Here is a 14,284-nt window from a genome sequence, read left to right on the forward strand (position 1 = left end):
TTTGTATTTATTTCCACAGCTAAACCCACAAATCTATCTCCCTTCTGAATAATGTGCTTCTAGCGATAAAAATCGTTTTGCCTCTTCAGCCACCAAACCAACAACTGATAAAAATACATATCCATACCTACATATATTTTATTTTTTCTGCTTGTTAAGTATGCTGTGTGTTTTTTAAGGGCTCAACAGAAAGAAAAAAGTAACCCCTCTGAGCCTTAACAGAATACCTGACGTAACTTCACATGGCATGTTCCAGAATCCAGATACCAAATCAAATCCCACAAAACAACAAAATATAAATTTGAACGTAATTACTCATACCGACAGCATAGCTTTGCTATAAAAAGCACTCGAAAACAAAAAGTAAGGGAAGCAAAAAACAGAATTATGGTCACAAGATTTCGTGTCCTAAAGGTTTACATCGCATCGCCTTAAATAAATAGGATATATGTAATACCTATACCACTGTGTGAAAAAGGCTTACGAAAGTACATCTATGTCATATTTAGTACAATTTTGAATTATGTTTACAAAATTGAATTATTTCCCTAATTGTCTCTTATATTCATTAAACAATTAGTTTGAGATGCGAACCAAAGTAAACAATATTAAAATCTCCCCCACACTTGGACCAAATGCGGTATTAAGCAGCCTATAGACACCACACTTGTATTTAGACTTATGTCGGTGTGCAGATATGTGAGCTGTGAGTGGGCTAGAGCAAACACCGCTTAAAGAGGCCCATAGAAACCGCACTTAAACTGACATCCGGTGTGGCACTCCGGTACACACGTCACACTAAATCGTACACACATTAGTTGTAAAACAGATCTCAAAGTGGAAAGATCAGATTGAATGACGTTAAAGCTTGCCACGCACCGCACTTAACAACGATTCAGATGCAACTGAATGGTAAATGTGATTTATCGAGACAGCAAAATCAAAATCTTTGGATTTTACTCACTCGGTGTCTGACACCGAAAATCGCTGACTGCACCGACACAAGTGTTGTGTATATGGGCCGCCTTAAGTTCTATTTCACTTTTTTATCAGTTGTCTTATTATTTAACTTTGAAGATGCAAACGGAAACTGTAGGTGCATATTTCTTAAAATGTCCATATATACTAAATTCATCGTTTAAAAATCCCTTGCCTTTTATGGATACATAGACGTTGCAAGACTGAATGACTTCGAAGAAATTCAGTGAAAAACATCAAACATTTTCAAAAATCATGCTAAAATCTTATATAACATTTCTGCAAGAAATTAGAAGAATACTGAATTTCTATTGCACTTACATATTTAAGTTCCATTTGTACACAACTAATTTCTTCCCGGAATCTTAATGTCAATTCATTTCCTTACTGGGCCCTTATCTTACTTTGATTGACGAACCTTAATCAATTGTGAAGAAACCTTAATTTATGAAGTAATGGATTATTCATTTTGTGGTTTGAAAAATATAGGGCTAGAATTCGATATCTGTCTATTTTTTTTCAGTTGAAAGTCTGAAATTTACGAAAAAAAATATCGCAGAACGCATACAAATTGTTAAAACCTACTACAAAAATTGTGATTCTGCCACAGCTACATATCGTGCCTTAAGAGGAGACTATGGTTTACATAATCGTACAACTACGCCAGCAATTAACAAAATCACGAAGAAATTTGAAGGGACTCGTTACAGATAGTGTAAATCGTCGTAATACTAAAAATATCGCTGTTGTAAGTGAAATACCCGAGTGAGTCGGAACCTCATGGTTTTCAGGAATTAGGACTACCTTACGTCACATTATGGTGTATTTTGCATTTAAATCTACACTTACATCCACATAAAGACCAGCTCACATAATGCGTCCGTCGTGGCAATATTAACTGGCCACCAAGATCATGCGATTTGACACCGCTGGACTTTTTTTTGTAGGGCTATGCAAAAGGCCGGGTATATGCAGATAAACCTTTAACTCTTGTGCACTTAAAAACCAACATTCGTTAAGTTATGGCTGAGATACCGCCCTATACGTGTCAAAAATTGGCTTCTACTCTGAATCTCTCAAGTTAACCGCCTCGCTTAGGCTTCCAAACTACAGTAGCGTCTTCCAAGCGGAGGTCCTGGCAGTGACAACAGCTGCTAAAAAGCTATCAATGATGGCGATACCACGAGCTGATATGACCTTTTACATTGATAGCCAAACGGCAATAAAAACGATTACTGCAACTGAGGTTATATCAAAGCTTGTTTCATGCTGCTCGAAGAGCTTAAGGTTCTTGGCGCACACCGCAACATTAGACTCTGCTGGGTCCCAGGTCACAGCGATACAATATCAATGCCGATGAAAGGTGGAACCTTTTTGACTCCTGCAGCACAACAAGAAAGATCTGGCCCTGTTTTAACAAACAAAGAACGGAAAGAATTATGCAGCTGCACAAGGGATCACTCCGATCTCTTGCAAGCATAATCACCGGACATAGTCTGTTAAGTTACCATATGAAAAAGATGAGAATCAGTTCAGATGATCTATGCAGAGGATGCGGTGACGAGAAGGTGCATAAAGACACTCCGCACTTTCTGTGTCACTGTCCCGCACTCTCCCATCAAAGGAACAAACTGCTTGGCAACTATTTCTTCGGGGATTTAGAATAACTCTCTAAAACGCCAGGGACTAACATTCTGAACTTCGTCAAAGCCTTTAAATGGCTTGACTAACTGAACACATAGGTTTTTCTTATTAGCTTGAGTAGCAATACTCACGGGTGTGATACCATAGATATATCATCCATGGATCTGTAATGATCAATGGATGATATAATGATCCCTCAACCTAACCCAACCTACCTTTAAAGAGTCGATGCTTGCAACAATTCTCGTGGTGGTTATTTAATGATAATGATGTAATATTTCATAAATAATATCTACGTTCAAACTTAGTGTAATATTGAACAAAGAAATATCATGAAAAAGAATGTTATTTGCTTTTATTTTTGAACCGCAAAATGGATATTCCATTAGCTTATTTTCAATTAAATCCGTGACCATTTTCGAAATCTATAATCCTAGCCTTCAATATTCAGTTAAAAATTTTCTATTTTTTAATACAATATTCCAAAAAAAAACTTCAAAACTTGTTAGATTTCATCTTTCTTACAAAAATCTAAAAAAAAATGCTAGACCATTCTTGTTGAAAGGGTTTTTTAAGAGAAAAAGGCAAAAAGGTTTCAAAGTTAGTTTTGTTCTTTTGACGAGTCTGTTATCTAACCAATTCTATTTAACCAAGTTTTTGAAATTAAGAACAGATATTTTTAAAACTTGGAAATTAGACTTTGGTTTAAAATCAGTACTAAAAATAAATTCCGAAACATATTTTTGAAAACTATTCAAGTATCAGACTCAAATTTGTCTCGAAACTTCATATAGATTCAAATAAAGACTTTTAGGTAATGAGAATTTCCAGAAACTAAGTATGACACTAAAATTCCTTAAATTATAAAGAGAAATGTTTGTAATCTTTAGAATCATCATACCATTTATTTTTAAAAGATATTTCGAGTTTTAACTTAGGCTCAAAAAACCAACCTTTTGATTGTTTTTAGCATATTTTAAAAACCTAACGTGATAGAAAAATTAAATGGCAAGATTCGAATTTAGGACATCTTAATCCCTTCAAAAGGTATTAATTTGTTTGCCGACCATCAGTGATCAATTTGGAACCCCATATTTGTTAGGGCTCGTTCCTAAGCAACTACTAAAAAAAAGCTAAAATCTTGTAACCGTACGAGTTATTATATTAGGTCTCTAATCGGTCCCAAATGCGTTCTGTACAGAAGCAATAAGTCATATCGATATCGAGTTCTAGTTAGAACTTCATATTTTCTGATACCAACCAATTGACATTGTGGTGCGTAGTTAGTGTTATAGTTTAGAGCGTCCGTATGGGACCATTAAGTAAGTTGTAAGTTATAGATAATTAGGCTAGTTTTATGAATTTTTGTCTAGATTTAAGATAGGTTTAAGAATGAATTAATAAAAGTTAATTAAAAAAAAATACTGGAATCAGAGCAATGGAGTTCACTTCAAAGTTTTTTTTTTCGGAAATGTTGCGTTTTTCTAAATTCAATTTTATAGTGAAATACTAGATTTCGGATATGTAAGATTAAGTTAGGTTAGGTTAAAGTGGTTGTCCGTGATGAGGTAGGACATACTTAAGCCAGTTTAATAATGGCCCATTGTAATACCACGTCAATCCCTTACAAAACGTGAGAAACTGATTATGTTAATATGAATGAGATCGTAAGAATTATTTTAGGTAATTTTTGCGTTTTGGAGCTAGAGCATGTACAAAGAAGAAGAAGACCTGTTTTCTCATCCATACAGCTTCTGCAAAAGTTATTTGAGCATACGCCTCGCCACGTGGCGTGCTTTCCTTCTTTACAGAGCCCGGTTATGACACCGATTATTGAGCATATATGAGATCTGCTAAGAGATATCAAGCACCTTAAGCACTTTAAATCTAGTGTGGGCAAGATGTTTTAGGGACCTGATAAGTGATAATGATATTCCATCTGATGTTTTCCAGCAAGAGCCAATAAAAATAGGTTATACTGTACCATTTCTGGCGCATTCATTTACATTACAATTTTCTGGAATGGCTCTATGGCTCTACATCCAGAAAAATGTGAATATTAAACGGTATTGCCAGCTCCATTACATATGGTCGACAGTTCCGCACTATTATCGAGTTTGCAAAGACAGGGTCACGAGATCTAATAGCGGCCTGACTATGGATATCAGATGTTGATATCACGTTTTCTTTAAGATAGGAAAAGGCTTCTTTAATCGCTAAAAGTTCAGTGTCAAACACGTTACAATGAATGTGAAGGCGGAATTAAAGACTTAATATCAGTCGTTCAGAGTACACACCTCCACAAACGCTTTCATTTGATTTTGATCCATTATCTGCGTAAAAGTGGATTTACTCTTGATTCTAAATGCTTAAGAATTACGGAGGGGCCAATGTTGTTGTAAGCCCACTGCAGTGGAGTTTAAAGGGAAATGCGTGATTCAGGTTTTAAGCCCCATTTATTACCAATGCCTTTTTTTGCAAATAAAGCATTAGCTTTTTTTAACTCTTTCTTCCATATTAGGTTTCCAATTAAGTTTGTTAGCTAAAATAAGATCCACATACTTAGACTCGTCTGAGAGCTCTGATTGGATACCCTTATTAAAGGGAGGGTTAACATATGGAATTTTGTATTCCCTCGAAAATAGGACTAATTCGGTTTTCGATTATCCCAAATTATAAGTGCATTTTGTAAAAGCTCTTTTAAAATATTAAAGTCCGGATAAAACTGAAACTTTCCGCTTCCGGATACTTCGGTTATTCTTGACATAAAAAAGTATGAAGATGTACCGACAACAAAAGTCATTTAATGAAGTACTGAAAAGTATTCAAAATTTCATAGTTTATTTATCGTGGTCAGTGAAAAGGATGTTTTCAAAAAACATAGGGTTAAGGTTAAACAACGATTCTGGTTTGCATGACCCACATACCGTAAACTGTATAAATTACCGTATTTCGCTTAATATTAAACGGATTGACATACATTTTTCAGAGAATATTTTTCTTGAAATATCGTAAAAACATTGAGAATTCATCGAAAACTAAAAATATTTAAATTAACTCTGACTGATAATAATGCTAATTCTGATAATATAACGTATCGTATACATACCCGTATCTGCTGGAGAAATTTATTGCATTCTGCTAATTGCTAATTGCTAACTGCTCACTGCTCAGCTATAAATGTTGAAAGTATCAGAATGACTGTTCCGTCGATAATGAGGTTTGTTTTGCGTTGTTGCAGAAAAGATGATGATTTTTTTGTTTGTTTTAAATTCTGAATTACTCGTAAATAGATTTTCCAAAGTGATTCTTTTTTACACGATTTTTTTTTGCACACTTGACACTTTTTATTTTTTATTATATTGAATTAATTTAAATTGTATTTATTTTAATTTCAAAACAAAGAATTTGCACAAAACGTTGAATCAAAGCTGAAATATGTAAATTTGACACTGATTAAAAAAACAATTAGATACATTATATTTTATTTATAAAAATAATACGAGTCTTACAAAGAACAAAATTGATATGGTATTAAAACTATGTACGCAAGACCTCTTAATCAAAGGTCGTTTGGCCAGCACATTCACTCTGGTTTGATTTAAGAAAAAAAAAAAAAGACACAAGTTAAATAAATCACGAAGCAACGTAATTATTCTGCACGACTACGACGCGACGTAGATATTGTTGTTATTTAGGTGTTTTTTTTATATTCCATTGATATACACATGTATCTACAAACGTATAGTGCAGTCCGGATAATAACAATAATAATAATAATCTATAGAGTACAGATGGAATCATTTTGTTTTGTTATATGGTGCTGCAGATACTTTTATTGAGAGTCAGACTTTGAGTTTACGCGCTAATTTGTGGTTCAATTATTTCTTTGTGTTCGTTTTCGTTTTCGTTTTTGTTTCATTGTCGATTTATAAAAATGTTTATATATGTATATAGTAAACAAGTACTTATTTTGAAATATATTTACAGCATTATCTTTATACCACAACTATTGATTGTTAGAAGACAACAAAAAGTATCTATCTATTCAGAATGATGAAAAGGTTGCTTTATTTTTCGATTAACACGGTTGTGTAAGGTTTTTCTTTATTTCGTATCTGCAATATCCATATTCATGCTTTAAGAATCAAAAACCTATTCTCGATTTCAAGGACTGTTGAATAATTACGATCAAATAATGAGTTCATTAATTCAGAGCATAGAAATATTATGTATGTTGTTTACTTTAACATGGAGATTAGAAATTCAATAAGTGTCAGACTTTTCTATGTGCAAAAAATTAAAAGAATCTTGAAATAGAGATGATGTTGTGTGTACTTCAGAGAGAATTTAAATCTTAAAAATATTGAAAGCTCTTTTGTAAACCTGGACTGATGCTTTTTTATAACATTTAAAATATCTTGTTTGAAAACTCTTGAATATAACTAATAAAACTTAATATTACTATGCTTTGCTATAACTTGTACAAAAATATATGAGGCCTCTAAATATGTACATGTTACATGGAGCTTAAAATTCTCAAAATTCATCAAATTAAATTTGAACACAAATTTTATAATATTTGATATTTTTACAGACCCCGAAAAATAGAACCAATAAGATAAAACAATTGAATATCTAAGAAAAATGAGGTTCATTCTAACAAATAAATAACATTTTAGAGACAAATAAAAATACTTTATATTTTTTTAACAAAGGGGAGTTTTAATACCTTTATTATGCCAAGACACAGTGTGAGTAAAAAGCAATGAAATTAAAAGATAATGTATTGACTAATGAATATATACTTATGTGTATTGGAAAAATTAGGTTTTCCTTCGGCTTTCTTAACCTAATTTTTCCAATACACATAAATAAAAACCAATGGCGAGAGGCTTTGAAAGGTGGTGTCGGTGCACATTGGTTTAAAATTCCTAAAAAATACCTTCTCGGGGAAAGACAGTATGTCAAAGCATGCAACATTTGCGTAGTACGTCTAAAGAACAAGGCTGTATTCTTAACAATACAACTGAAGTTGAGCTCGAAGGTACTGATACTGATGAGCATTTCTAGAAGTTTGAGTATTACGACTTAAGGGGAGATATGGAAATAGCTTTTTCTCTAGAGCATAAAGAGGTGAGTGTGACGTAAATGATTCTACTATGATATCATCACCAATCAATTTGGAGTAAGTTCAACACCCTTTAAGAGACTTACGTAAGTTTCAGGAGCAATAGTCCATAGATAGCAGTTGTACCCGAGCTTTAGACGTATATAAAAGTCTTCTAAGTAACTACTAGGTGAGAGAGGAAGAAAAACTTCTTCTATGACATTAGGTTAGACAACCCAAACATCTTGCAACATTTTTGAAGACATCATAGAGATACACATAAATCAGTCTCCTTGATGCAAAAGTCTGAATGGATAGTAGCAAAGGTGGTTTATAATGTTTTAACCACAGTAAGCAGCATTGTTTTTTTGAGCCAATAAATTTTACTAGATTTGTGATTCCCCATTCAACAATTCTGTCTAGGTTAGAACTTAATGAGCTTATCCGTACATTACTGTTGAAGATCCACGTCCAAAGACTAGGATTGTGAATTTTAAAATGAATATGAATTAGGAATATTTTCCAAAATTGTAGTTCTATTAAAAGCAATGTACAGGAACAATGTGGCTTATGTATGTAATGGCGAATTTGTTTCCGAGAAGTTCACAACGCAAATGGGAGTATAACAAGGATGTGTCTTAAGCACTCTACTCTTCATTTTGTTTATAAATGATATTGTAGAAGCGACCGGTCGAGGAATCCAGTTTGGAAACATGTGAATACCTGCTTTAAAGTTTGCTGATGACATAGTTTTTTTGGCTTATGATGAAGCGTCTTGAAAGCTACTGTAAACTTTGGAATCTGTCCGATGAATGATGATCTTAAGGAAAGGAGGTGGTAGGCAAACAACGAAAAATTGAGATATCAAGGAGAATATGTTACAATAGTGCAGGAGTTTAAATACTTAGGGGTGATAGTCACTGCAAACCTCAGCATAAGAAAACATTTTCAAAGTAAGTTGGCCGATGCAAAACGTGCAGTATCTTCAATGTGGAATCGATGCATTGATAATAAATACATTGATCATAGTTCGAAATTGAAAATTTTTCGTGCGACTGCTGCGTCCATACTGCTTTATGGGCACAAGTTTCTGAGGTATTTTTTAAAAAGGATTTTTCGATTACCAGCTTGCATACTAAACTATTTGCTGCATTTAGAAACAACCGTTCCACTTTTATTTTTCGACACTTTTAAGATGCACTTTGAATATATTGTTAAAATATTGGAGATGGATGAGGGACGGTTGCCAAAACAAATAGTGCAGCACACCTTAACTACTAGCAAATATTCTTGGTGAAAACTCCCGAATTTCATCCTATATAAGTTCTATGAACCTTAGTAACTTGTTTAATGGGATCCTTGAGAGAATAAGCCACACTTATTATGAAAAATTTAAAACGGAAGCACAATCATCACAATGCATAATGGTCTACAGCAAACTGAACTTCGACCTCAAAGAACTGACGTACTTTCAATACAGCTTTTCACTCAACATAATGAGTGTTATATTTAAAGGAAGAGGCGAAATCATCAATCTGGTAGACGGCCTTTTTCCAAACCATTTGAAACTTAAGATGAAATTGTTAATTTAAAATTATTTTGTGTTAAATAAAGTTTTCAATGACTAACTAGCTAACTAAAACGAATATACAAAATGTGGGGGGTAATATCGTCAGTAAAGGAAACAAGTGAATTAGAAATTTAAAACAGGATATCATTAATAAAAATGAGAAAAAGTGTCGGAGACAGAACAGAACCCTGGGGCACACGTTTTTTGTTTTGTATTTCTCAGACTTGACCCATAAATTACTAGTTGTATTGATTGATTGATTGTATTTATTTATTTCACCTGTCGACTTACATCTATCAGACTAACATTAAAAACAATAAATATTATAATAATGATAAAAAAATATATAATGTAATTATAGGTACAACTTAAATTAAAACTTAGTTTCCAAGATACAAAGCACCAATATATATAAGGTAAAGAACATTTTGTTTAAAAATTGATCTCACTTGACTAAAGCCGATTACTTTGGAAATGGAGTTGAACGCAGTGCAAGATTTGACTATAGTATCATTACGGGCATAGTTTGTTCTATGATACTCAATATAAAAAAATCTCTAGATCTTATAGATCTTTCAGGTGCATAAATATTGAAAAGAGAAAGAATAGGAGGATACAATATGGTTCATAAGAACATCTCTAGCAAACATTATTAAAAAATATTTTCTTCTAGATTGAAGATTCATTAGCCCGAGAAGATTACATCGGTCTTTTTAAGAAGGAGCAAAATCCCAATCCAGCTTTCCGATAGCATAACGTGTAAATCTATTCTGAATGTTTTCAATTCTATTGATATGACAAACATAATATGGATCCCATATAGCAGAACAATACTCCAAAACAGATCTAACTAAAGATGTATACATGGATTTTAAAGCGTGAGGATCAAAAAAATCTTGAGAGTTTCTTCTTAGGGAATCAAAACATGGCATTGGCTTTCGAGATTAAATAATCATAATGCGGTACAAAGCTAAGTTTCTGATCAAATATTACGCCTAAATCCATTTTAAAATTGACTATAACTAGATCTGAGTTTGAGGTAGAATATTAAAATAAAAAAGGATGACGAAGCATGAAAAACGAGAGAACATTACATTTAGAAATTTTAAAGTGCAATCTATTAATAGCACACTAATTAACAACATTATTAAGATCTTCTTGAAGAAGACTGCAGTCATCTATACTTTTTTAAGACTTGAAAATCTTGAGGTAATCAGCATAAAGCAGACACTTTGAATTCATAATATACAAAGACAAATCATTTATGAAAAGCAGAAAAAGTATAGGTCCCAAATGACTTCCCTGAGAAACTCCAGATCGGTTAAAGATAACCTTTGATATTTTGTTACCAATACGTATAAATTGCCTTCGTCCAGTCAAATAACTGGACAACCATATGAGCAAAGAAGAGCGAAAACCCATTAACTGTAATTTTCTTATAAGTATTTGATGTTGAACCCTGTCAAAGGCCTTTGCAAAGTCAGTAAATATAACATCCACCTGACAACCATCCTCTTATTTAGTTCTTAAGAAATTAGAAAATAAAGTTACATTGGTAGTGGTAGATCGACCGGTAAAAAACCCATGTTGGGGTTCGCAAATGTAGTTTTTCACTTAATTATAAATTCTTCGTTTTACAATTGCTTCGAAAATTTCGGGATCAATGGCAATTTAGACACAGGACGATAATAAGATGTGTTTTGTCTTGAACCTGATTTCAATATTGGGGTTATTAGGGATACTTTCCATGAATCCAGAAATCCCCCAGTTTGTAAAGATAAGTTGAAGATTGAAGTAAGTGCTATTGCCATAAACTCTGAACAATTTTTGAAAAATATGGGTGGAATTTTGTCAGGACTACAAGCAAGGTTTGAGTCCAAACTCAACAATTCAGTCCTTACTTCATCCACAGTTAGAATCACATAACCAAGATTGGTTATATTATTTCTCCTATAAATATTACAATTAAGGCTTGAAGCGTCTAAGTCTTTTACAAAATTTGACTGAAAGAAAGAACTGAACATATCATAAATATCATCCTCCCTTTTCGATACAGCTCCTTCATAAAACATATTTTTTGGATAACCTATCGTTTTTCTTTTACTATTAAGGAACAACTAGAATGCTTTAAGATTGGATCTTATATTTGACTCAACAGAGAAAAGATAGTGTTTATATAGGAATTTTTTTTAAGAATTCATATTCTTTTTTTGTTCGCAAATATTCGGAAGGAATAGATGGATTGGATTTACTCTTCTTATACTTTTTAATCGGAGCTTTTTTTAAGTTAAGTAGGCGTCTATTTAACCAAATCGGTCTATTGTTTCTCCTTGCCTTTTTTTTCGGCACATAGTTGACAAATGCAGTGTTAATTGTATTTAAGAAGAAATTAAAGCTTCCAAGTATGTTGCTATTAAAAACAATATTCCATTCTATTTGAGAAAAAAATGTATTAATCGCAATGTAATCAGCTTTAGCAAAATCAAACTTATATTCATCATGCTCAATTTTAGAAATTTTACATGACAGTAAATCAAGAGTGAAATGAAGAGCTTTATGGTGAATACTATTTTCTAATATAGGAATATCACTTTCGCAGAGCTCTGCATTAACTATATGATCTACAAAAACTAAGTCGAGCGTTCTTCCAATTGAATTTTTAACATTATTGATTTGCACTAGGCCAAGAGACATAATAGAATTAAAAAAAATTTGAATCAATCGTATTGTTTAAATTTAGAGGAAATAGACATTTTTCTTTTGGAGAATAATCCCAGTTAACATTGCCAAGGTTAAAATCACCTAAGATAACAACATGATCTTTATCTTTAATATTTTCTAAAATTTTAAATATGTTTAAAAAATGCAAGGTATAAACTACATCAGTAGATCTAGGTGGAATATAAGATACAAATATATTAATACTTAAAAACCTGTTACCAAAGTGATTATCAGGAAGGTCAACTCGAGTACACATCTGTTCAACCGAAGAATGTTCCAGCAAAATTTCTTGGCTGAGGTAACCAATTCAACAAATTAGAGATTCGTCAAAAAAGGAGGCATTACACAAAATGAGTATAAAAACGATTGAGGTTAAAGATTAAGACTGAACAAGAACAATGTTTGTTTATTGTGCATTGAAAATATTAAAAATTAAATTTTATGGAAATATAAAAAACAAAATATGTAAAAAATCAAATATATACTTTTTTAGAGATAAAAGCTTAAAATTTACAATTCCCGTGTGAAAAGTTGTTCGCTATTGGACATTTTTTCTATGGACATTATTGGTTGTTTTGTTGTAAAATTTATTTATTTGCATCGCAAGTAAAACTGAAAAGACGATCTACAGAAAATTTAAGACATGAACAATTTTTAATAACCGCCCTTTTCTTAAATTTACGGGGGTTCCCATACCGTTGATACTACATATATTTCCTAAATAAGCAAAACAATAAAACTTAAACCGTGTTCATACCAAGCCCAATGTCTTTTTTTGAATACAAATCCGTTAAGTTTTTTCTTTTGTTTTCCTATTAAAGTCAATGAATCAATTTTTTTTTGTTTTTTTTTTTTCGGGACAAAACGAACAAACAAACCTTTCTAATGTTAATTAAAATTTGAACAAAAATTCAAAAGCCAAAACATGCTAGACGTTACGGACATTCGATTATTTCAAATAGCCTTCACATTTTTAAATAAAAAAATTACTATTGACACTGATAAAAATAAATAAATAAATTGGGTGGCGCGACAGTCCGTTGAGAACCAAGGCCTAGTGACTTACAACTCTCAACCATTCCTGTGTGCGAGTAATGTTGTCAGGAATGGAGGGGACCTACAGTTTATATGCCGACTCCGAACGGCTAATTTTGAGAAAGCACTTTTTCATGACAATAGTTACTCTTGGAGAATTTGTCAATTCCTCGCAAGAGGCAGTACCCGTGAAAAGACTTTAGATGGCATAGGCAGGGATCGAACCCAAGACCTCTAGCATGACAGTCCAACGCACTAACCATCATGCCACGGGTACCACACTGACACTGATACAAGTTAAAATAAATAAAAAATACAGATAATATATTTTTGGTGGGGCAGGTAAAAATATGATTAATTATACCCTTAATTAAATGTTGAAACACCATTAATGATAAAAGCAATATTATAAACACGCAACTCAAAATAAAATATAATATAATAAATGACATATATTTAGTGAAGGATACTTTCATTTACTAATGATTCATTTGTCAACAAATTAAAGTCCATTATTATTATTACAAATTAACTTTTTATTATTATTAAAATTAAATGTGTTTTCAAAAAAATGTGAGGGCAAATATTTTTGGAATTGTTATGACATGTGAGAAAATCATTTGGAAAACCGAATATTTCTCGATACTGTGACGATTAACGCTTAAATTTGTGATTTTCTATTACTATTATTATGAAAAATAAATAGGAATATTATATTAAGACGAATATAACAACAAAATGGTTATTCATATACCTTTACAAATGTACCATTAGGTTTAGCTGATAATAATTAAAAATCTACATATTCTGTATATTTACAGATATTTAACATAAATATATTCGTAAACTAACGAATGGAAGTATTTAAATACAATTTTAAATTATTTATAAACACACATTTGTGTACACATCACAATGTGTATACACAGTTGCAAATTAAAAATTAAAATATTGATTTCCCTTCTCATAATTCATTAAATAAATAATGTTTCATGTGTGTCAAGATAATAGTAAATATTTCCACTCTATAATACTTGCAATTGAAATCAAAATGTGAAGGAACCTAAACATTGAAACAGAAGATATTGCAATCAGTTTTAAATACATAAATAATATTTTATTTATTTTAAATTTGGTTTGTTTTCCATTAATATCAAATTTCTATTTAATCAATATAATCAATACTTCAGGAAATTCAATTTTAGATGGCTTAGGAAATATTACAG

The 14,284-nt window shown here is 32.0% G+C and overlaps 1 protein-coding gene across 3 annotated transcripts in view; it reads right to left on the bottom strand.

The window, feature by feature from the left end:
• LOC129946942 (furin-like protease 2) overlaps window positions 1-14,284 on the bottom strand; it is a 524,816-nt gene that overhangs the window by 492,658 nt on the left and 17,874 nt on the right. For all 3 annotated transcript variants that reach the window (XM_056057326.1, XM_056057324.1, XM_056057325.1), the window contains exon 2: window positions 5,732-6,053. The gene's annotated coding sequence lies outside the window, so the exon portion shown is untranslated. The remainder of the gene's footprint in view (window positions 1-5,731; window positions 6,054-14,284) is intronic.

This window comes from Eupeodes corollae, chromosome 2 (assembly GCF_945859685.1).
Source record: "Eupeodes corollae chromosome 2, idEupCoro1.1, whole genome shotgun sequence".
In the NCBI taxonomy this organism is placed as follows: domain Eukaryota; kingdom Metazoa; phylum Arthropoda; class Insecta; order Diptera; family Syrphidae; genus Eupeodes; species Eupeodes corollae.